General features: G+C 40.7%; 1 protein-coding gene across 4 annotated transcripts in view; it reads right to left on the bottom strand.

The window, feature by feature from the left end:
- ATP7 (copper-transporting ATPase 1) overlaps positions 1-25631 on the bottom strand; it is a 570660-nt gene that overhangs the window by 456865 nt on the left and 88164 nt on the right. Inside the window, exon 1 of one of the 4 annotated variants that reach the window (XM_067134922.2) lies at positions 19327-19417. The exons of the other annotated variants lie outside the window; for them this stretch is intronic. The gene's annotated coding sequence lies outside the window, so the exon portion shown is untranslated. Of the gene's footprint in view, positions 1-19326; positions 19418-25631 lie in introns of those variants that run through there. 4 annotated transcript variants of the gene reach the window in all.

Here is a 25631-nt window from a genome sequence, read left to right as displayed (position 1 = left end):
TAGAGTTAACTGTGACGTAAAATGCTGTTTCCGGGATTCACTATAGTCCAACTGTAATCCAGATCGCTTATAGTTGTGGTACCAACATTCAACAGCATTTATTACTAGTTCAGGTTGACCCGAAGGGGGCCTTTTTCTACACCGTAGGATATGTAGGATATGTTTAACTCAAAACTTATGTTGTTTCTTGCACTCTGCTCATTTAAATGTTTCACCTATCGACTGGAAGGTGGTGTTTGGAAACGCCAGTTGCTTTACGTCGCACCGACATAGATAGGTCTTATGGCGACGATAGGACAGGAAAGGGCTAGGAGTGGGAAGGAAGCGGCCTTGGCCTTAATTAAGGTACAGCCCCAGCATTTGCCTGATGTCAAAATGGGAAACCACGGAAAACCATTTTCAGGGCTGCCGACAGTGGGGTTCGAACCTACTATCTCCCGAATACTGGATACTGGCCGCACTTAAGCGACTCGGTTTAGAAACTGTGTTTAGCCAGTCGTCTGACGGCGGTGCGAGGGTATGCTTGTTGAGCATCGTCATCTGGGATAGATGATAGTCTCAAACCTACGTCAACTTGCTCAGCTTGTAGGGTGAAGTCACCCGAACAACTTTCTCAAACGATCTACTAGCATAAAGTATATATAATCTTCAGCTAATCCCCAGTTATTTCTAGGGTCGCTGGCCACCCAGGGTCATTTTTGTTTTTGGCCGGTTCTTTTTTTTTTTTTTGGCCGGATGTCCTTCCTGATGCCACGGTGATTTTTGAGATGAAAATATCTACCCCCAGGATCGACCGGGATTCGAATCTCAGTCTTCCGGGTGGGAAGCCGGCAGCTGAGCTAATCACACTCCAAACTATTTACTTACTAACAGTACGATCAAGAAATGACTGCGTCTAATGTTTCGATCAAATTACATTACACTTCTGTTACATTATGCCGAGTTAGCGGAAGTTTCGATTTTACTAACAGGGACGTTAAACTGTGCTAACGTTTTCATTTCTATGCACAATATTTACAAGGAATCTCTTACTCTTCTCGTTACGAAATATTCAGCAAATAAGGGAGGTAACTACTATAGGCCTACATCTACTCTAATTTGTTTGTTATATTCATGTCTTGGTCTACCCCTACTGTTCGTACTGCCTAGACTTACCTGATAAATTAAATGAACAAGTCCTGGATGTCTTAGGATGTATTCTATCATGCCACCTCTTCTTCTGGTCAAATATCGTTATATCCTTCTCCCTTCACCACTTCGGTTCAGTATATCTTCATTCGTGATTCGATCGTATTCTTCGGTAACACCATATTCAGAAAGCTTCTATTCTCTCTCTCTCTCTCTTTTTTTTCTAAGCTAGTTATTGCCCATACAATATCACGCTCCAGACAAGCGTCTTCAAAAATGTCTAACTTGTATATCAATGTTTGAAGGGAGGAAATTTGTTTTCTTAAGAAAGCCTTCCTTGCTTTTACTAGTCTGCATTTTATGTCGTCCTTACTTCTTCCATCGTTACTACCCAAGTAATAACATTTATCTACTTCTTTTAAGACTTCATTTCCTAATCTAATATTTCCTACATCACCTGACTTTGTTCGACTGTATTCCATTACTTTTTGGATGTATTTATTTTCATCCTGTACTACTCCTCCAAGACTGCGTCCATGCCATTATGAAAACAATACTGATTTTCATCCCACTAATTACTTTTAACGGGTTTTGGAGACGCCAAAGTGCCGGAGTTTTGACCTAAGGAGTTCATTTAGGCTACGTGTCGGTAAATATCGCAACACGAGGTTGGCATATTTGGGGGGTCTGAGCCCCTCAACTAGGGGTCTACCATCTGAGCACTCCTCCAAACCATGATTAAATGACTGGGGAGAATAAAATGGAGATTTCACAAATATAGATTACAACAGCAGAACGAATATTCATTTTACCAATATATCAATAATGAAATAAAATTGTAGACATTCATCGAATTAAGTTAAATAATATATTTATACAAGATGGTCAGCGGTAAGGCATTCTGTTCAGAGAGTGCCGGGTTCGATTTCCAGCCGGTTCGGAGACCTTAATCAAGTCTGATTAATTATTCTGGCTCGGGGATTGGGTGTTTGTGTTTATTCCAACACTCTCCCCTACACATTTAGACAACACACGTTACTACCATTCACCACATAAACACGCAATAGTTAATACATTCCTCCACATAGGGTTGGCGTCAGAAAGGGCATCCGGATGTGAAACAAGGCCAAATCCACATATGCGACACAGATCTCACCCGCGACCTCACAGAAGCGGGAAAAGCCTTAGAAGAAGTCTGTATCTATGTCATTTATAATGATTATATGTAGCCTATAATATATATAATATTTTAAAATTGTGCAAAGGTTTACTTTAATGCAATATGATTTGGCATAATAGCAGGCCTCATAATCTGAGCCCCACCATATAAGAAAGAGTAGTAGTAGTAGTAGTAGTAGTAGTAGTAGTATAGTAGTAGTAGTAGTAGTAGTAGTAGTAGTATATGCAGTTGGAGGTGCACTTCTATCTAGATGGAACGCACTTTGTCGTCTACTACCCAAAGAATTAAACTATGCATTTAATGCCAGAAATTAAGAAGTGTTAGTAATCAGAGTAAATAAATATAAATAAAGAGAATATCTGCATAGAATTTAAACCCTGGGCACATTGTCGTTCACTCAAGTATAAAACGAGACGTGATACGCCACACTGCTATCGAAAATAACCTTCACACCGTCCCTGAACAAATTCAGCTGAAGAAACAAGTCACCAGAATAAGGAATACTAATATGGAACTAAATCCACTTAGTACCAGATAACCACAGCAGTTACGGTTATTCATTCCTTTTTATACTTTCACCAAGTTACGAATACACTCATATAGGAAATTAAGCTTGGTAACCTCCAGAAATATATCAGTGTAACACCGTGGGCGAGTGAACGTACGATTTAGCTTGAGATCCAGAGGTACTTTTTCTATTTGTTTTACGTCGCACCGATACAGACCGGTCTTATGGCGACGATGGGATGGGAGAGGGCTAGAAATGAGGAGGAGATACCTCTAAAATAGAGCGAGTTGGCCATGCAGTTTGGGTCACGTAACTGTGAGTTTGCATTCGGGAGGTAGTGGGTTCCAACCTCACTGTCGGCAACCTTGAAAATAATTTTCCGGTGGTTTCTCCATTTTAATACCAGGAAAATGCTGGGACTGTACCTTAATGTTCAGTACAGGGCATCCCTGGAGGACTGGACGGTATAAGCTCCTACTATCCGTACCTCTACACTAAGAGGGATGGAGTAGTTAGTTCTATGCTTATGGCCACCTTTACCCCCAGGAATTAATCTGGTACTCATTGTTGGTGTAGGCTCAAACGTCGAGAGGAAATCTTGAAAATTGTTTCGTTTTCTTGACGGGCAATCGAGCCTGTGTCTTTTCGGATGAACTGGGCACGCTCTTACCGTTTCGGCTACGTTGGCCTTAAATTTAAACTGACACTCTTCTAGAAAAGTTCCGAAAGTTCGAGAACTGTTTTTGAATCGTGTAAGTCTAAGTGTTCGGTATTTGAAAAAAAAAAAAAACATGTTATGCTATAACCACTCGAAGGTGGCAAATTACTGTGGAAAGTTCGGTCACGGTCAACAGTAGCTGTGAGTTCTTATTGAGTTTCAAGCATGGGTGAACAACATCTGCATTATCAGCATGATGTATTTTTCCTATAAGAGGAGTAAAACGCTGTTCGGACCGTTGAGATCATTTGTCGGTTCAAAGGTAGTCAGAGAAATATTAAGATTGTTATTTTCCCTTAATGTAAAGAGCTTGTATCATCTTAGTGAACAACTAATGATTTTACAATCCTCTTTGTTCCGACATATTGGATGGTAATATTTCGGCACAGTCTGCCTTTCCAATCAAGTCAATAGTGCTACACAAAGTACAGACATATTAAGTACTACATCCTTATCGAATAACAGTCAATATAGAGGTACTCATGTCTTTTAGTAAAAATTCATTTTATACATGGACGTAACTGCTAAAAAATTACAGTCTAACGTCACAAATATAACTGCTTCGAAAATAAATTTATGGTATCAGTCTATTGTCACCGCAGTCCGGTTCCTTGGCAGAATGATCAGCGTACTAACCACAAGTTCAGGCGGCCCTGGATTCAACTTTTGGCCAGGTAAGGGAATTTAACTGCTTATGGTTAATTCCTCTGGCCTGGCGACAGGGCGTTTATGTTAATTTCAATACATTTTTCTTCATCCACAGACAAAACATACGCAATAGCGAATACATCCCTCCAAATAGCATTCAGTACGGGCATCCGGTCGTAAAACTGGGATAAATCCACATCAATTGCTGACCCAAATAAATTGAAAAAAAGACAGGAAGTAGAAGAGTCGCTGCAGCCCATTCACCGACCCAAATAAATATGACACCATCCTGAAACATTTATCTTTGATTATCATGCATGTTAGATCTCCAGAACATACACGTATAGATACATTCCTCTAGTAGCATTCTGAAAATACGTTCCTAATAATTCCATTAGGGATGAAATAGGAGAAAATATGGGTTCCAATGTCCACCTCATTGAAACTCATGGTCTAATTCCACACTCCCTAATCCCTGTAAACATAAGAAAGCCAACATTGAGTTTTTCGAACCCAGGACGAGATTGTTTTCTGCTAATATCCACAAGTTTCAAAATGACGTATCCATGAAAATGCAGATGTAACTTAATACTTTTGTTTTTAGGTCCTGCAATATCTTTCCCAATCCCACCATAATTCATTAAGGTGAACACATGCTAGAGCAGACATTAGAAGAGCAGGTAGCGTAAAGGTTAACACTATTAGCTGTTGTCCTAAAAACTCCGGGTTAGATTTCCGGTACTGTATGAGATTTAAGAATAGCAGGAGGGTTGGTATGTGGTTAAAAGTACATGCAGCTCAACTCCACTGAGGGTGTGCCTGAGAAGAGCTAATTTTACGGTTTTTAGTGAGGCCGAGGTGCCGGAATTTTGTTCTGCATTAGTTCTTTTACGTGCCAGTAAATCTAACGACACTTTCAAATACTACCAGACCGAACTGGGATAGAACCCGCCAAACTGAGTTCAAAACACCAGCGCTTTACCGTTTGAGCTACTCATAGGCAAGACCGACGATCGCTTCTTATTGCTCTGATGCACTTTATAAAGTAATACTGCTTTCACATGTTGAGCAGATTCTATGTTGTTTCCTAGAATTTTCGAGCAAGTGCATTTTTAAATGTTGTAAACTGCGGCAGCTTAGCAACACATCATATACAGTGACCTTAGAGTTGAGTGATTGCTAAGTTCTTTATGAGGTGCAATAAATAGTCTTACGTTAATAAAATGAGATAGCTGTTTTGAAAGATACACGACTCTTCTACTCCTGCTAACCACCAGTGATCAGAGGTAGAAATTCGATCTAGATCATAATATGTAGAGTGGCTTCTGTTTATTGAAGACTTCAGGAAAATATACTACTGAACTATACTCGAAATAGATTTAACAGCAGGTATGAAAAAAGTAAACGCTATCTGAAGTTTACAGTGGGTAAATCTGTTCGTGATTTTTTGGACAACGGTGTAAAAACGTATGTAAGAAATTGATCAAACCACTGCTTTGAGAGTTGTTGTCTGACTCCTTGGCTGAATGGTCAACGTTGAGGTCTTAGGTTCAGAGGGTCACAGATTCGAATCCCTGCCAGGTAGGGGATTTCAATTGCGTCTGATTAATTCTTCTGGCTCGAGGACTGGGTGTTTGTGTTTGTTCCAACACTTTCTTCTTCGTATCCAGGCAACACACTACATTACCAACCACCACAGAAACATGCAATACCGGTAGTGATTAAGTGATTACATTCCTCCATATAGGGTTGGCGTCAGGAAGGGCACCTGGCCATAAAACAGGGCCAAATCCACGTGTGCGACGCAGTTAATGCCCGCGATCCCACAGATGTGGGAAAAGCGTAGTAGAATAAGAAGTGCTTTGAGAGCTGTAGACTATCTTAAAGGTTATAATTGTAATTATTTAGATGGAGGAATGAGTCAGGTGACAACGGACTTGGCTGTAACATCATCTTCCAAGAGAGAGTGGAAGAATGAGGGGAATATTGTAAAATCACACTCAAGATAGTGGTTGTCCGCATCCGAATAAGAACTTCAGGTTTCCACAGTGTTGCTTGTCGGTGCTATAGTGCAACAACCTTCCTTTTCACATCGTAGTGATGGTAATGAACATCAATGATGATCTGCAGTGATTTGAAGATTTTGTGCGTATTGTTAAGACAAAAAAGCGTTACACCAAGTAGGCTACAAGTATTGCCCTTTTTTAAGAGAACAGCTGAGATAGAAGGAATCACTGGACAACGCCGGAATGGTTTGCAAGAAAAGCACTGATACCAGATTCCCAGAAAATTATAAGGAAGATTCTAAAAAAAATTATGTTACTTCTCTTATATACAAAAGATGGATTTACTAACGCACTGGATCAAAACAATCGTTTTAAATACCTAACCAACAAATTACCTAGAGCAGATGCAAAGTTCATTTGAAGAATGTATGAGTCGTCCTGAGAAAATGATTTCAAAGAAGTGGCTCATAAGTCCAGGGAAAATAAGGAAGTTCGGAACTCCATCTAAATTAGGTCATTGGCACTACAGACTATTTTCCACTATTTACACGGAGGATTTAATTTCTTTTTACTTCACTAACTCCGAAATAAAGTGGAAACACGGGAAAACGTATACACTTGTTTCCTCGTATCACCATTCCAATTTTTTAAAATGTCAGTATCTATTCAACATTTTTCCGAACGGTACGAGACAAATCTGCAGGTTGCCGAGAACTTTCTTTTTACTTCTTACCCATCTCAAAATTTACAAAGATTCAAAAATCTCTGTGAAGTGCGCATCCAAGCAAAATGTTAAGGTCGTCCTAGTAGACAAGTGTTTCAATAGACACAAGACAGTAACGGGGCGAGCGAATGGATGGGTAAACGCGTGGGTTGGAGTTTGAACGCTAGTAATTAGCAACTCACGTCACAGAAGATTAGGAACAAAGTAACTTATGTCAGAGAGACAGTACTGTGTATTAAGACAACTGTATTGTCAAACCACGTACTATGAGTAGGTTGGAGAACGTACGTTGCTAGATCGAAACCGGGTATTCTTGAATTTTCGAGATAGTTACTATTACTATAAACAGGCAAGTTACACATTCCACTCCTACTACTTCCCTAGTAAACCGATCATTGGCAATAGAGATTTTTATTAACTGGTTGAAGATGTAGTTATCTCTTCAACATTCACTGTGAGTGGTGAAGAGTTAACGACCATACGCAATACCCTCGTGGTGAAAGATTTTTGTTTCAAAATAAATTCCGAGATCCGAATAATAATAATAATAATAATAATAATAATAATAATAATAATAATAATAATAATAATAATAATAATAATAATAATAATATAATAATAATAATAATAATAATAATAATAATAATAATAATAATAATAATAGAAAGATATACCCACAATGAAAAGATACCAAGCATAATCCGGAAAAGAAGGATAACATTTTACGCTCACCTCTTCAGATTGGCAGCTGAAAGAATCTGTAAACGTTTGTTATCCTACTTCAGAAATCTCAAAACGATTCCTCCTTGGTTGGTGAAGATCGATACAAATATTTTAAGGTATGGAATCTCAGAAACAGACATTCAACTCCGAGCACCACTCAAACACAAACTTAAACAGGTTCACCGAGAAGAAATCCTAACTCGACTGAAGCATGTCCATTCAGATGCATGGAAGAAAGCACACTCCGAAAGGATGAAAACCTGGTGGGCCCCGCAAGAAGACAAACAGCTGAGATCTCGCGGTCCTTAGTGGCCTTGACGATGAATAATAATAATAATAATAATAATAATAATAATAATAATAATAATAATAATAATAATAATAATAATAATAATACACACATTCATACATACATTATCATTACAGACCGTTATGCCTTTCAGCGTTCAGTCTGCAAGCCTCTGTGAATTTACTAAACGTCGCCACAATTTTCTTTTTGCAACTAGTGCTGAAGCCTCATTTAGTTCTATACCTATTATCTTTAAATCGTTAGAAACTGAGTCTAACTATCGTCGTCTTGGTCTCCCTCTACTTCTCTTACCCTCCATAAGAGTCCATTATTCTCATAGGTAACCTATAGTCTCCATCCGCCTCACATGACCCCACCACCGAAGCCGGTTTATGCGTACAGCTTCATCCGTCGAGTTCATTCCTAACTTAGCCTTTATCTCCTCATTCCGGATAACTTTTGTATTGTTCCCACCTGTTTGTACCAGCAATCATTCTCGCTACTTTCATGTCTGTTACTTCTAACTTCTAACCATGAGCTTGGCTGTTCGCGACGTCACCAAGAAGGTTTCCTTTTACGTTGAGAAGATTTTCAAAATATTCCCTCCACCTGTCCAGTGATTCCCTGGGATCTATTATGAGTTCACCTGAATTACCCAAAACACTGTTCATTTCCTTTTTCCCTCCCTTGCTTGAGATCCATTATTAGCCTACTGTCCAGAAAGGTTTCCCTGCTGCTTGACCTAGCCTTTCCAGGTTATTACCAAAATCTTCCCACAACTTCTGCATCAGCCCTTGTTTGGAGCCATTTCTGATAAGCCTTCTTTTTATGTTTACAAGCTGCTCTCACTTCATCATTCCACCACGATGTTCGCTTTTCCCATCTTTACACATAGCTGTTCCTAGGCATTCCCTTGCCGTTTCTACTACAGCATCCTTGTATGCCACCCATTCTCTTTCTATATCCTGAACCTGCTTACTGTCCACTGTTCGAAACCTCTCATTAATCATAGCCATGTACTTCTGGCCAATTTCCTCGCCATGGAGATTTTCTACTCTTATTCGTTTGCAGACAGATTTCACTTTCTCTATTCTAGGCCTAGAGATACTTAGTTCACTACAGATCAGATAATGGTCTTTATCATCGAAAAATCTCCGAAAAACCAATACATTCCTAACAGACTTCCTGAATTCGAAGTCGGTTAAGATATAGTCTATTATGGATCTGGTACTTCTAGCCTCCCATGTGTAGCGGTGAATAGCCTTATGCTTGAAGAATGTATTCGTAAGTGCTAAACCCATACTAGCAACGTCCAGCAAAAGCTTCTCATTCCCATTAACTTCCATATCTTCACCTCATTTACCAATCATCCTTCGCATCCTTCAGTTCTATTTCCAACTCTCGTATTGAATTCGCCCGTTAGCACTATCCTATCCTTGCTGTTGACCCTGACTAAGATATCACTCAATGCTTCATGAAACTTGTCAACTTCATTCTCACCTGCACCCTCACGTGGTGAATACACTGAGACAATTCTCGTCCTAATTCCTCCAAATGACAAATCTACCCACGTCATTCGCTCACTTACATGCCTAAAAGAAACTATGTTGCGCGCAATAGTATTCCTGATAACAGCCCTACCCCATACTCTGTCCTTCCCCTTTTAACACCCGTCAAGTACACTTTATAATCTCCTGTCCCTTCCTCGTTATCTCCCCTTACCCGATTATCACTTTCTCCTAGTACATTCAGACGCATCCTCTTTACTGACTCAGCCAGTTCTACTTTCTTTCTTCCATAATCCCCATTACTACTGATGGCTCCCCATCGAATTCCATTTCGTTCGCCAAGTTGTTCCAAGGAGTCCCTTGCCTGTCAAATGGGAGCGGGACTCCGTTATTCCCGTGTGTCCGAGGCTTGCTTAAAATGTCCTGAGCTCGGTAAATTCACGAAGCAGGATGCTACCCTACGTATACGTAGTCCAAGTGAGGATCTCTCCTCCAACGGGTTGGGAACCACCGGTAGATTGTATAGTCCTAGCCGCCTGAGCACAAGGAGGGTCATGACTCAGAATATGTCCGAGATGCCCACTCCCATTCCATAGCAACTGGTATCCCGACTCTCAGGACCACTTACTAAGCCACTCAGCCGTTGCCCATGCTTCATGAACTAGGACGTGACTACAGTAACCCAAACCATGACCCATAATAATATTAATAATAATAATAATACACACCCACACTCCAGGTGAGGACGGCATAATTGCCGAAATGTGGAAAATCGGTGGAGAAAATCTTGCCTCGAAACTTCATGCTATTCTCGGCGATATCTGGATCACGGAAAAGATTCCTGAGGATTGGAAATGTGCACTAATTCATCCAGTGCACAAAAAAGGTGATAAAACTGACATCAGCAACTATAGAGGTATCTCCCTGGTATCATTTACCTGCAAAATTTTATATTTCAAGGGTGTGATCAGCACTGATCACCAATATGTATTATTGCGTTCCCTACTCTGTCACCTCTTGTTATCAGTTTATCACCATCTCCTTTTCCACATCGAATTTCATACCACAATTTTCCAATTGTTTATTTCTTACAGTCGCTCGCAGAAATATTCGTCCGCGCTCGTCATGTGAGGACAACAGCCAATAGAACCAATACAATAAAGAAGTTAATTGTAAACAGGTAATAGTATGTTTTATTTGTCATACACCTGAGGACATAATTTATAGCACCCTAAGCATTGGCATTTGGAACAAATAAAAAACAATCGCACTGCTTGCAGAAAAGTCATGTTGCAAAAGAATTCGTCCACAATAACAACTCAAGGAATGTTCAGTTATTTCCTATCAGTGGCGCGTCTAACATCTCTTGGAATCAATCATGGCTTGAAGGCGTTTCGGCATGGATTTCACCAGTTTTTCTGTCACTTCTGGGCCTATTGTGTGCCATTCTTGCATGAAGTATTGCTTCAGAGCTTCTTTATTTGGAATACGCTGCTTGCTCAGTTTACATTTTAATTCCGCCCATATATGCTCTATTGGGGTTTAAGTCTGGGGACAGTAGTGGTGTCTGCAGCACATGAGGCGTATTGTAGAGTAGCCAGTCCCTAACAACCCGAGCAATGTACTTAGGGTCATTATCTTCCTGGAAGGAGTACCCACTACCAAGACCTAATTTTGCTACGCTGGGTGTTAAGTGTTGCTTTAATAAATTTAAATACACCATCTTATCCATACATTCAGGTATTATATGGCAGTTGCCTACCCCAGCCGCCGACATACACCCCCATACGATAATAGAACATCCTCCATATTTTACGGTTGGTTGCAGATTTTGACTTTGGAGCTCGGCGTTCTTCTTTCTCCATACACATCGCTTTCCAGAACAATTAAATCAACAGAATTTGCTCTCGTCCGTAAACAACACGCGTTTCCCAAATGCTGGTGGCTTCATAACGTACTGTTGGCAAAAGCCAGCCTCTTCTTACGGTTCACCTCACTTGTCCAGGGCTTCTTCCGACCTGTACGCCCCTGCAAACCAGCTCTGTGTAACACACGTCGTACGGTGTCGGTACTGATATTTTTCCAGGTGGAAGTTTGTACTTCTGCAAGAAGCATAGGTCCAGGCACATGGGGATTTTTCTGGACGGTGCGTATAATGCTTCGCTCTTCGCGTGCTGTCAGCTTCCTTGGCCGCCCAGTTCTTGCCCTGTTGAGTTCAATTGCACTGGTCTTGTATCGCTGAATGATTCTTGCGACAGTAGTTGGCGGTATTCCTGTTTTCTCAGCAATTACTCGTTGCGAATTACCAAGTTGGTGAAGTTGGATAATTCGTTGGCTTTCAACAACAGTTCGTTCCCGTATCTTACCATTGCACTCGAGGCATGCACTAGATGTTGTCTCACCGACACTGTCCGTATCACTGATGGACTGAGCTTGGTGATGTGTCTCACTTCCTCAGAGCTATGTTCGTTATACAAGCCAATGCACAAGGTGGACGAATACTTTTACGTTGCCATTTCCTAGCCCAACCACACTCATTATATTTTATTAAAGAATATTGACGTGCAAGAGGTATATTCTGCCGGTATTATTGTACGTATATATTGCATATATACTGCGTATTTATTTCTGAACGTACCCGAAGCCTTGTAATGCATTTTTGGTGTTCAAGATATGAAAATGACAGATGGATGAATACTTATGCGAGCGACTGTATGTCCAGTTATTCTTGTAGGCATACTTCCTTTCCGTTCGTTTCTATTTTAATTATCGTATACAAAAATAATTCCAAATCTATGTGCCTACTTAAATTTTAAAATTACATCATTTTAATAAACAATGAGATTTACTTCATTTTTAACACATTTTCTGGGAGAGCATCGTTCTACCCACTCGGTTCCCAAACCCATGTACCGAGTTCGAATACGGGGACTTCGGGTACGATTTTCAACAGGACCAGTCCGTGGCGATAGGAAGGGTCTTCGGCCTTAAAGACCCCCATTCAAGTCGCAAACTGAGCCTAGGTACTACAAACGTAACACGGTAATATAATAGCCTATATTTCTCGTACATCAGTTGTAAAACTAACAGTTATAATACAGTGTTGGAAATTTTTATTGCATCACCTTTTATAATTAACACTTTTTGTTATAATCATTGAATAACTGGGCTAAATTGGCCTGATTTATCCCTATTTCTATGGGAAATGAATATGCGCAATAATATTGTTGTCAATTTTATTTTATTCTTAATTGTTGTTTCTATAAAAAGGTCTTTTTTAAAATTATTTAACACTTTCTTGAATAACGGGTGTGAGTGGATATGTCAGCTATTCTGTTTGCTCTTCTGAAATGTTGAAAGAAACACTGCATATTAATGTTGTAACACAATAGTGATCGATTTTAGTGTTTGCAAATACACAATTGCCTCATACGAATACACTGTTGCCATTTCATACTTTGTTGTTTTAACATGCGCCTTAATCACCGCTTGGCATCGCAAAGGCATTGAAAGAATTATTTTAATGTACTCCCCATTCAGTACATAAAAACACACACGCACAAGTTTCTCCAACAGTTCCCGTTTATTCCGTGGCTTGTTTTTGGTGATTGCATTTCCTATAACCTTCCAACAGTTCTCGACAGGATTGAGATCATGGCTATTTCCAGGCCACTCTTAACACTCGAACCCCCTTTTGTCTAAGGAAGGATTTTACCTGAACTGTAGAAATACGTAATAATTAACCGTGAACGTCATCTGCTTCGTGCTTTTTTTTTTTTTTTTTTTAAACTACATTTGTTCGTGGCGTCGACCTATGAAGATCTTTTGCCACTACTTTCACCATTTGAAAAGAACCTGCGTGTAAGTAGAATTGCGGAAGTGTAGAGTGTTGAATGTGAGGCAAGGAACGTTAAGGACGACACAAACACCCACTCCCCAGGCCAGGGATATTAATCAACCCCTGACCCGGCCGGGAATCGAACCCGGGGCCGCCGGGTGACAGGCGGACGCGTTGCCCCCTACACCGCGGGGCCGGACTGCTTCGTGCTTGGTACAAATATTAATCATAGGACTCGCCTTCAAAGCTCTCTGGCAAGGAGCGAAGTCATCCTGAAAAATGCAACTGGAAACATCTCCAAACTGGTCTCTTATTGTTGGCATAAGCTTCCTTTCTGGGATGCTTATGCAAGCATCCGCGTTGACAGCGCCATTTATGATGTCCAGACGACGTATTCCGTGACTGGAAATGCACCCCCCAGACCATCTATCCTTGTGAGTGTTTGACTGTCCGACTCATTGGCTGAATGGTCAGCGTACTGGCCTTCGGTTCAGAGGGTCTCGGGTTCGATTCCCCGCTGGGTCCGGGATTTTAACCTTCATTGGTTAATTCCATTGGCCCTGCAACTCACACACCACACATAACACTATCCTCCACCACAATAACACGCAGTTATCTACAGATGGCAGATGTCGCACACCCTCATCGAGGGTCTGCCTTACAAGGGCTGCACTGGGCTAGAAATAGCCACACGAAATTATTATTATTAGTGTTTGACTGTATGTGTTAGAGGCTACATGATGGCAAAAATTCTTCACCTTTCCTTCGACGCACGAACACTTTTCCATCTGAGCCATGCATATTCAAATTGGACTCGTCTGAAAAGATTATTCTACATCTCTGATGTCCATGTCGTATGTGCTTTTGTCCATTTTAGCCGCTATTGTCGCATTGTTCGGTCAATAAAGGATTCTTTTTAGGACGACGGGCTGAGAGAGTCCAACTTCCAGTAGTCTATTTATTACAGTTCTACGGCTTACTGAGATGCCGCACATTTCTTCCTAGTCTCACTTTGATTCAGTTGATGACAGGCGACGATTTTGAGCGAAAGCTTTTTCAATATCCTGTCCTGTTTGGCAGCAGACGCCCTTTTTCGACCTCTTTCTTTCTCGCAATCAACATTTCCTTTCTCCCTGAATGTTTCAGTAACCTTGAAATCGTAGACATTAAAACCTGTCTTAGAGGCTATCTCTCTGGTGCTAAAAGAAAACTCGTGTTCTCATCCCGAGGTGGTGCAGCTCTTTTCAGGCACACCTCCAATGGAGGTGAGCTGCATGTTAGTGATGGGACATTCGATTCATTTTACTGAATCGATTCATTTGATTCCGTTCACTTTACTGAATCGATACAGTGATCCGATTCACGGCTCATTGGTCACCGCTCCTACTGCATCTGTGTAGTATGTGCTGGTAAGACAGCAGCAACAGCATTCAGTGCTCGCAGCTGCCATCTGGTCTTCATACTAAGAACTCCTTTCTTAGAAAAAATGCTAGTTACTCTAATACATCGAAGGTTTCCGGTGACGCAGGGTGGGAAAGGTTAGGATTAGGAAGGTGGCAGGCATGACCTGAATTAAGGTACAGTCCCAGCATTTCCTGGTGAGAAAATGGGGAAACTACGGAAAAACCATCTTAACGGCTGCCGACGGTGGGATTCGAACCCACCATCCCCCGAATGCAAGCGCATAGCCACACGATATTAACCGCACGACAACTCGCTCAGTCATTTTTTAAAAAAAGTATTTTTCTATCAGCTGAGGATTTTTTTAATAGTCATATTTTGTATAGGCTACCCGAGATGTACAGTAGCCCGCTGGTTTTCTGATTCAACATACTGTTATTGCGTCTGTCCACATATGATTGAAGTCTTGTGCAACGATGTGACATATGAACTGAGAGAGTACTGAGCCGTTCTTCCCAATATAAAACAGGTACTTTTGAGTGGTCATGAGCATGACTCATAGTCATAGGGCAGGCTAGAGTCGAGTTTAATTGTCAAATGTCAACTAAGTTATAATACTAAGATTCATTAAACTAATAAATAGTATAACCTAATAGCCTACCTACTTACTAGCTGCTTCAGAATTATGTTGTGACTACCTTTTTAACACTGCAAATAAATCCATCTATTATTTAAACCTCCCTGTAAGAAGAGGACAGTGAATGCAAATGGGTATTATTTTCAAATGAGCTGAGCTCGAGAGTCCATTATAGCATACGATTCTTTCAGTGTAGCATGGCTCACTGTATGTCTCGCTGCAGTGAGCCGATAAGGAGCCGTGTGTATCTTGTGTCTCACTGAGCCGCGCTCGTTCACGATTCTTTCGATGTGCCATGATTCACTGATTCACTGTCTCGCTGCAGCGGAAGCTCGGCTCTCCGCGTGTCCAGTGAGCCGATAAGGAGCCGTGTGTATCATGTGTCTCACTGAGCCGCGCTCGTTCACGATTCTTTCGATGTGCCATGATTCACTGATTCACTGTCTCGCTGCAGCGGAAGCTCGGCTCCCCGTCAACGTCCAGTGAGTGCGCCACTCAGCACTGTCCGCTGGGAGTAAGCTGAATTATGTGCCGTGAGCTCGCCGTTCCTGTGAATCGATTCACTCGGACACTTGAATGAATCGATACACTGCTTCGAATCATACATTCAGTAGCCAACACTACTGCATGTACCATTTTAACCTGATACCAGCCCTTCTGCTATTCTTAAATCTCCGACAGTATCGGGAATCGAACATTGGCCTCGGAGCAAGGCAGCTAATAACACTAACCGTTACGCTACGGAGACGGACTCTCTGGTGCTGAGACCAACAGACGAATAAGCAAGTATTGCAGCTTTCTTTTCTGGCATTAATTCTACTGACCTGCCCATCTTCTCGCTGAAAATATTTTAACTCAAAATGACTATAGGCTAAATACTGGCTGCATTGTAAAAACAAACAAACAAACAAACAAACAAACAAACAAACAAACAAACAAACAAACAAACAAACAAACAAACAAACAACAAAGAGTTGTGTATTGTTGGGAAAATGCGAGGAGTCAAACTATTAAAGCAAGAATATTTCAATAATGTTTAACAACAATGGTACTGATATAAAACCTGAAGCAAACAGCTGTAGAAGACAAAAGACAAAGTAATTCATGGTGATGCAATACATATTTCCACTTCTGTACCTTAAAAGATCGACTAGGCGGCTCGACCACTGTGCTGAAGCCGGCAAAAGGTGCGCACATACCTTTCTTATTCATCTCTTATTTCTAATCAAGATATGTGAAAAATGTCTCGATAAACTGTTGAGTTTCTTGCTCTGAACATTCTATTTTGCCACGTCATCGCTTCCTTAGAATAATGACAACATGCAGCATTCAATTTTGAGACAGGTAATATATAAGACGGAAGCCAGAGTGCAACATGGACTTTCTGAAAAACGCCTGTTCCCCCGGATGTACTCCTGTACTCTTCAATAATATGGGTGTATGTCAAAATGAGAAAAGGCTGCAGTTTAGGAGCTAGTATAGCAGCATGCTGTTCAGAAGATCTGGATTCGATTTCCGGGTCTGTCAAAAATTTAAGCCTGCTTCGAAGATGTGGAGTGGGGTGTGCTCAACCTCGGGGACTACGAAGAGACTCCACCATCCTAGAAGTGTTCTTTCCGCAGTTACACAATATAATATAATATACTTTTTTATTACAAATACTCGCAGGTACAGAATGGGGTAATCAGACACTTTAGATTCACAAAGTACACGCGGTTTTCGACTATGATTTAATTCCTTCATAAGAAGTAGGAGCAGCAGCAACAACAACAGCATGGGATCATAAACGAAATCAACTTACGGATATTTTAAAGAACCACTTATCTATTAGTATCAAGAGTGCGGCAGTTGTTAGCAACAGTACTTTTCTGTGGTATTGGCAAATAAATCCATTTTATTGGGGGGCACTCCAACAGATCACCACTGTAATCAACTCTAGCTATAGTTTGAAACTTAAAGAGCATTCGTGTAGGACGTACAGACCAACAAAAAATGCTCTATAAACAGTTGGAACTGAAGTAAAGGATGCATTGGTCACGACGAACGAAAATGTATTCAAATAAACCACGAACGTCTCAAAATAATGTATATATCAAGTAAGAAACATATCATTTTTGTTGACGAATCCGGAATATTGGATGAGTCTGGAATATAGGATGAGCCAGCTGAATATCTCACCAACAGCTATTATATGAGCAATGTAAAATTGTTTTAAAAGCAAAATATGAAATGCAACGGTCATTTTTTCTGATATTAATTACGCATGAAGCACGTTTCTGTGTTATTGTTATGGTGAATTCAGTTCAATTTTTGGGCTATTATCACTGGAAAAACAACTTGGTAGACGCAATATTTTGTTTAGTTTTACATGGAATAAGAGGTGTATTCCCCATAAGTAATTACATTTCATGATCATAGAAGGTATTAAAAAAATCTCAGGAAAAGATCGATAAGAAAAATGGTTGATCCTTATACCAAAAGCTGGAGTAGGATTCATCTTTCGGTTTGAAAATTCACTGAAATAGCTTTTAGAATTCGGTTTAGGACACTACTGTAATATGAAACTTCCAATACCCAGGTTCGAAAAAGGAATAACATTCTCTTCTGGGCCATGATCCAAATTGTCCATACGTTGTTCCAGTTTAAACTGTTGGTCTCAAAACAAAGTCAGTTTTTAAGTTAAACTACTCATAATCCACATACTTTCACCAAATATAATAACCATGAGGCATTATTTATGAAGTGAGTACTAAGAGTGGTCCTGACAGTAAACATTCAAAAATTCGAACCAAATAACACGAAACATTCCAAATATAACTGTTTTTTTAAAATATTAGACTTCTTATGCAAATCTGAACCTAGTCGACCTATTCAGAGCCCAGAGTTAGGCGAAGGGGAACCACTCATCAGTATTCCCGAACCAGTTCCTTACCAGATAGGTAAGATCACGCTAGAGAGAAGACAATACAGAAACTCCTCAAACAGGGTATCGCTCATACAAACTCATGCCTCTCCTGCTGCTATCGTCAACAATGAAAAAGAAAAACATCACCTCCGTACAGGCCACAGAGGTCCTTGGAGGAGTATAAGATAATACTTCCACTATCCATAATCTCGGAACTTTGTGGGGATAGAATGGTAGTTCTATGCCCGGCCACCTTTGCCTTTGCCCGGTACTCAATTTTGGTGTAGGCTGAATGGAAACTCAGGTATGTGCCGCTGAAGAAGTGGAAATCTCGCTTCTTAAATGTTTCGCGTTCCTGTCGGGGAATCCAATCCACATCCTTCCGGGTGAACTGAACACAATACACCAAATAAACGTATGGCGTCCATGTACACGAAACTCACTTCCATCTCGGGAAAACATATATTATGAGATAATCACACTTAAAAATCAAGTTAAATTCAAGTAAAGAAAAAAAGAAAAAACTTGTTACGAGGCCACTAAGGTACCGAAACATGCTCATCACTTCGGGGAGGAATGCAAACCACCAGGAATGGGCCCAGGAATCGTTTCGGAAAGGGCGAAATATGAGGAGGATCGTTAACTCTTAATTAGGCGGACTCTAATGATAATATTTTCAATCTTATCCTCCAAATCGCAAAGAAGAATGGAAAACGAATAACTACATTTTCAAAGTTATGAATTAAACTCACTTTAAAGATCTTCTTAGGGAGCTTGCATTCACCTGCACAACAAAGGGGACTTTCTGCCCCTTGCAGGCGCTAAATGCAATGAATAAACCTAGCGTATGAGTAATTTTACAAAAATGTTTAGTAATGCACATAGGAGGTCGATGATGTGAAGTAAGGTGAGAATAATTAGTACGCAACTTTGCTAATGGTGCCCAGAGAACACACTCGCACCGCAGATAAACCTAAATGGAAGTAAGTAAAAAAATATGTAAATAACGATGTGTCAAAAGCAGCCTGTCAACTCAATGACTGTCACAGTAATACATCTCCATGTCAACTGGTCCATAAATTATGATGAAAAAGACCGTAGTAGTTTACTCACTCTATCCGTATAACATTACAGATGACGACAATCTACCAACACCCACTGCCGATCGTCATATACTGCAGAGAACCTGTCCGGCTAACAAGGTATCGCGGCGTTGACTGAAGTCTGCTATCGTGAGTGCTCGGCTATACAGCGGCCTTCAACTCTAATTTCCAGTGGCAGAATGGTTCTTACTCGCCTTGGCAGCGCTACCAGTCTGATACATTCTTCCTTATAATTGTCCGATCTACACAATGAACCTAGGCATTATGAGACGGTTACTGTCACTGCCGCCCTTCATCAACGACACTGTTCATTCGCTAGCACTTCATCATTCCTCTTAAGCGTATGGTACGACAATAAAGTTAATTTATACAGGCGCCTGTAGAATATAAATCAATCAAAATTATTACGATGACGATGTTATCGTTGTAGTAGTTGCGGGCTTATCAAATTATGATTAGTGGCCAAGAAAAGACCGTAGTAGTAACCTTTGTTATACGAAGACCTATATTATACAGTTTACGCCCAGAGATCAAAGAGTTGCGCAAAAACTGAACTACCGGTAGCCCATAGAGGGGTCAAAGTACTGCACAGCAACTTTCGAATAGGAACGTATAGTCTAGGCCGAAACCCAGTGTCAGGACAAGCATGGGAATGCCAGGAACGACATAATGGACAGGTAATTTCATATATGTTTCCAAAATACTGTATATTCCTAAACAATGAAGGGGCAGTCGTTTGTGGACACATTGAAGTTAAGACACTGAATGTTCCTAAAAATAGCTCACATAAGCTAGCAAATACGACCTCAAAGGTGACAAAATATGACCTCAAAAGTATAATTACATATCACGTAAAAATTATACAATATGACCGGAAAATGATTAATCTAAATATGATCATTTTAAAATAAATTATAAATCGAAACGACAATTCCTTTGATACATATTTTTAATTAAATTCTTTATTCTTATTAATTTTCTGAATATGCATATTTAGCAGTTATTCACAGTCTATTGCCCTTGATTCACTTATCAAACATTTGTGAATGCATACCTATAAAGTACGAGTAGGGCCTACGAAGTTCGCTAAGATTATCAGATGACACAACATTTTAAAAGTCAAAACATGTTGCACCCTGCATTGGTGGTTTGAAATACGAGAAAACTAGAAATCAATGTATTGTTTTTTAATATTTTGGAACGTTTAAGCCCAGATTTCATTAATATTATTCGAATGCGTTAAAGTTTAAATTGAGCACTATGAAACGAATTAAGTAGGCCTAGGTGTCTTTCAATGCATTATGGTAAGGCGGCAGGGCTTATAATGCAAACTCGCATACCTTTTTCATTCTCCGCGGGTGGAATTGAAGTGTATGACAAAGTTCATCTTCAAAGCATCAGGCGCGAAAGACCTCCGATTATCACTTAACATATTCTTGTAAGAAGAGAAGCTCCTTTCTACGTCACAAGACATTACTGGTGCATATTTTACGAAAGTGTTAAATCACTGCTGTTGAGTATACACTCATTTTGAAATGTACTGGTACATTCTACATGGCGAAAACCATCACTTCGATTAAGCACGTTTTGAACTTTACGTTTTACACTGTCGCCAACTATTTCATGTGATTATTGTACTGAAATTTCAACATCTCATAAATTCAATACTTGTATGAATTTCTAAGCTAACAGCTTCTAAACGAGTAATTGCACTCGATATAATTCCACAGTTCGACTTTCTGACAAACTGTTGGAAAATAATTCCTTCGCAATCTTGATAGAAGAGGCATCATCTTTGCTGAAGCCGTTACCAATATTTCTGATAGTGGAGTACGGTACTTTTCGCAATAATACACGGCAGCATCGAGCCACGTCCCCAAGAATGGTGTCGAAGGAGCTAACTCCTTGAAAGTCTCGGTTAGGTGCCAGAAGCGACCGTGCCGGATGCGACCACGCTGATATCGTGCCGCTAGCGACCGAGTGGATTAAGTATCGTGCCGCATGCGACCAATCTGTCAATCAGTCAGTCAGTCACCGCTAATCTGTATTTAGAGAATCGCCGAAGTGGCAGATTGCTTGTCGGTTGTTTACCTAGTCTTTTCTTAAATGATTTCAGAGAATTTGGATTAAATGAACATTTCCCTTGGTAAATTATTCCAATCCTTAACTCCCTTTCTTATAAACGAATATTTCCCTCAATAATTCCCTCTTGAATTCCAACTTCATCCTCATAACGTGATCTTTCCTACTTTTAAAAGCACCAGTCAAACTTGTTCGTCTACTAATGTCATTCCACGCCATCTCTCCACTGACGGCACGGAACATACCGTTTATTCGAGCAGCTCGTCTCCTTTCTCCCAAGTCTTAGCGCAACGGTGCAAGCAAGAAACATGAAAATTACGGCACTGTGATCCTCTCTCCAAGATCTACGGTGTTAATTTGGTGTATCAGTTACCTTCCTGGAATGTGGTTTGATTACGTAACATGATCTCACGAAACTTCAAAGTACCTGAATAAATGCTGCTACCACTTGAACGTTTTCAAATTTTAGTTTTTAGCGTAGGACTTTTAGTGCCGAGGGGTCCGAGGACATGTTCGGCTCGTCAGATCTGTAGCTCATTTTCCCATAGGAGCGAGCTACATGTACTACTGTGTGAGGGTGTTGTCTGTGGGTGTTAATTGTAATTGTACGGGCTAGGAATGGGAAGGAAGTGGTCGTGGCCATGAGAAAGGTACCGTTCCAGCGTTTGGCTGAAAATGAGAACGGGAAAGCACGAAAAACCATCTTTGAGGATGGCCGACGGGGGATTCGAACCCAGCCTGGTATCATCACCTGGGTGTGTCTGAAGGAGAAGAACATGTGTAAAGGACGGCTGAGGACAAGAGGCGAAGAAATACTTCACACCGTCGTTCATCAGTGTGGACCACCTGAAGAAGCGGCCTTCACAGTGATAAAGCAGATTCAAGATCTGCCACTTGCCGTAAGAGGCAGTGCCGTAACGCACTGAGATAACTTGTTTGGTAACTTCTCCCAGACACGGAAATGTAACTCCATATATGGGCATGTTGTAGGATAAAACGTAAACGCATAACCACATTTCGTGTTGTAGAGAAAACTACCAGTTTCCCCGCAGTAAATTCTTCAAAAGCTACTTAGGAAGGTTGCTGGACATTTGCGGTCACTGAGATAAACTTGTGCCCACTCACTAAAATTCCCCAGTTGTCACAGGACATTTGCGGTCACTGTAGCAGGGGGTGGGCCTCATTAGCTTAATCTCGGGATATCCCCATTAACCTGCCTGAGCACCTGCTCGCTCCTTGCAGATCAACATTTTTCTCTCGCGGGCATTATTTAGAGATTGATACCTTCAGCCACAAACACCATTCGAGCAGGAGCTCAGGCACGTTAGCGGAGATAAATGAAATGTCGTATGGCTTTTAGTGCCGGGATATCCCAGTACGGGTTCGGCTCGCCAGGTGCAGGTCTTTCTATTTGACACCCGTAGGCGACCTGCGCGTCGTGATGAGGATGAAATGATGATGAAGACAACACATACACCCAGCCCTCGTGTCACTGGAGTTAACCAATTAAGGTTAAAATCCCCGACCCGGCCGGGAATCGAACCCGGGACCTCTGAACCGAAGGCCAGTACGCTGACCGTACAGCCAACGAGTCGGACGTTAGCGGAGATACCTCGAGATTAAGCTAATGAGGCCCACCCCCTGCTGCAGTGACCGCAAATGTCCTGTGACAACTGGGAAATTTCTGCGAGTGGGCACAAGTTTATGTGAGTGACCGCAAATGTCCGTAATTGTGTGATGACCGCACATGTCCGAGACCGCAAATGTCCGGACACCCTTAGGAAGACACTGCTCTGTCATTTCTGTTTCCCGAAAATCCAGGGATTGAACTTCATGATCCCCAAGACCTGTGTTTATAGATAAGGTAACTGTAAAACAAATATAATCACCGGGCTGAGTGACTCAGGTGGTTGAAGCGCTGGCCTTCTGCCCCCAACTTGGCAGGTTCGATTCTGGCTCAGTCCGGTGGTATCTGAAGGTGCTCAAATACGTCAGCCTCGTGTCGGCAGATTTACTGGCACGCAAAAGAACTGATGCGGGCCTAAATTCCAACAAAGAACAGTTTCATTCCCAACCAGGTAAGCAGTGCTATAAATATTTAGCCAATTTTCTAACCATTTCTTGTTCTGATTTAGCTTACCTTATCTTGGATAATGGCGTAGCTTATTAAATTAAAACTGGGTTGTCAACACCGGTTGCATCCGACACGATTACAGATTATGCGGTCACTAGTGGCACGGGTCGCATGCGGCACGATCGCATCTGGCGCGACACTATAGTCGCACCCCGCAATGGTGCTTTCAAAAAAAGTTAGATACTAATTTATCGACTGCAGGAAAATGTTCACGAATTTCTTCTGCTACCCTATGCAGTGCATGCGCAAGGCAAGTGAGGTGAATCATTCTTGGATAAAACATCTTGAGGCCTTCAGCAGCTTTCAACATGCTCGAAGCAGCATCAGTAACAAAGAGAACGTTTTTCCGCTTAATTTCATCCTTCCACAAACATTTTTGTGCATTATCAAAAAAGACTTGCAATCGTTGAATGATTTACTCTCTCTAATACTTCTGAGATTAGTACAAAAATATCCGCCGGGCTGAGTAGCTCAGACGGTTGAGGCGCTGGCCTTCTGACCCCAACTTGGCAGGTTCGATCCTGGCTCAGTCCGGTGGTATTTGAAGGTGCTCAAATACGTCAGCCTCGTGTCGGTAGATTTACTGGCACGTAAGAGAACTCCTACGGGACGGAATTCCGGCACCTCGGCGTCTCCGAAAGCCGTAAAAGAGTAGTTAGTGGGACGTAAAGCAAATATTATTATTATTATTATTATTATTATTATTATTATTATTATTATTATTATTATTATTATTATTATTATTAATAGAGAAATATCCTCAGAGCGATCAGCACGGAGTGTTCCGATAATTACATTCCCTATATACGGTATTGTATCTATCTGCAGTATCTGCCGTCTCATCAATAGATATCCAAATTTTATTGTCTGTAGCACTGTGTCGTATTCGATTTAGAGTATGTTCGTTAATTATACCTGGAACCTGTTTCTGCCATAAAGTACCTATACATAACCTTCTATTTTCCCTAAAATTCATACACCGCCAGTTATGCTTGCCGTCATGTTAACCTTGGCGGAGTTTTTTAAATATTTTTTTAAGCTAAGTTCAATTTCCTAGTACGTTATTTCATCTCTCCTTATTTCCGCAACCTTTCCTTACCTTATTTCTTTCTAATCTGCGCCACCTCCTTAATCTCTTTATTTCTCTGTTATAATATGGTGCGACCTTCGCACTCCTTACAACCTTTGAAGGTTCAGAGACTTTTCAACAATTCCTCTAAACCCTATCCATTGGCTGTTAATATTTTTATTTACCATTTTCTCCTGATCATAATTACTTTTCTTAAACTCCCCCATGACTCTCTTATCAAGCAGATGGTACTGTCTAATAGTCCTACTTTTGCAACTTTCCTATTTTTAACTAAAACAAAAGCACATTCGTGGTCACTTATATCTATCACTTCAGTTTTTCTACAGAACTCACCTGGTTTTATAAATACCACGTCTATAGGCTATAGAATAGGCTTAGTTATATTGAAGAGCCGATCTAACCACGTATTACTGAGACGAATCGCGTACTTAGGGGCGAAATTTGGAGCTGCTTATTTATTTATTTATTTATTTATTTATTTATTTATTTATTTATTTTTTGCTATCTGTTTTACGTCGCACCGACACAGATAGGTCTTTGGCGACGATGGGATAGGAAAGGCCAAGGAAGTGGAAGGAAGCGGCCGTGGCCTTAATTAAGGTACAGCCCGGCATTTGCCTAGTGTGAAAATGGGAAACAACGGAAAACCATCTTCGGGGCTGCCGACAGTGGGGCTCGAACCCACTATCTCCCGATTACTGGATACTGGCCGCACTTAAGCGACTGCAGCTATCGAGCTCGGTAGAGCTGCTTATTATTATTATTATTATTATTATTATTATTATTATTATTATTATTATTATTATTATTATTATTATTATTATTTTATTATCTAAATAAAAAATTGAATAGGCCGCCTCACTTGCATGTGTCATAATCACTAGGCGAATTACTTTATGTCTGGAATGTCATTATTTTACAATAGGAGCACACGGAGTTACCGTTCATTATTTCTGAATACCAAAAATGTTTCTCAAAATATGACTGATCTTACTCTCTCTCGTATGAA

This window comes from Anabrus simplex, chromosome 1, assembly GCF_040414725.1.
Source record: "Anabrus simplex isolate iqAnaSimp1 chromosome 1, ASM4041472v1, whole genome shotgun sequence".
Lineage (NCBI taxonomy): Eukaryota > Metazoa > Arthropoda > Insecta > Orthoptera > Tettigoniidae > Anabrus > Anabrus simplex.
This window is presented reverse-complemented; position numbering and strand designations above follow the sequence as displayed.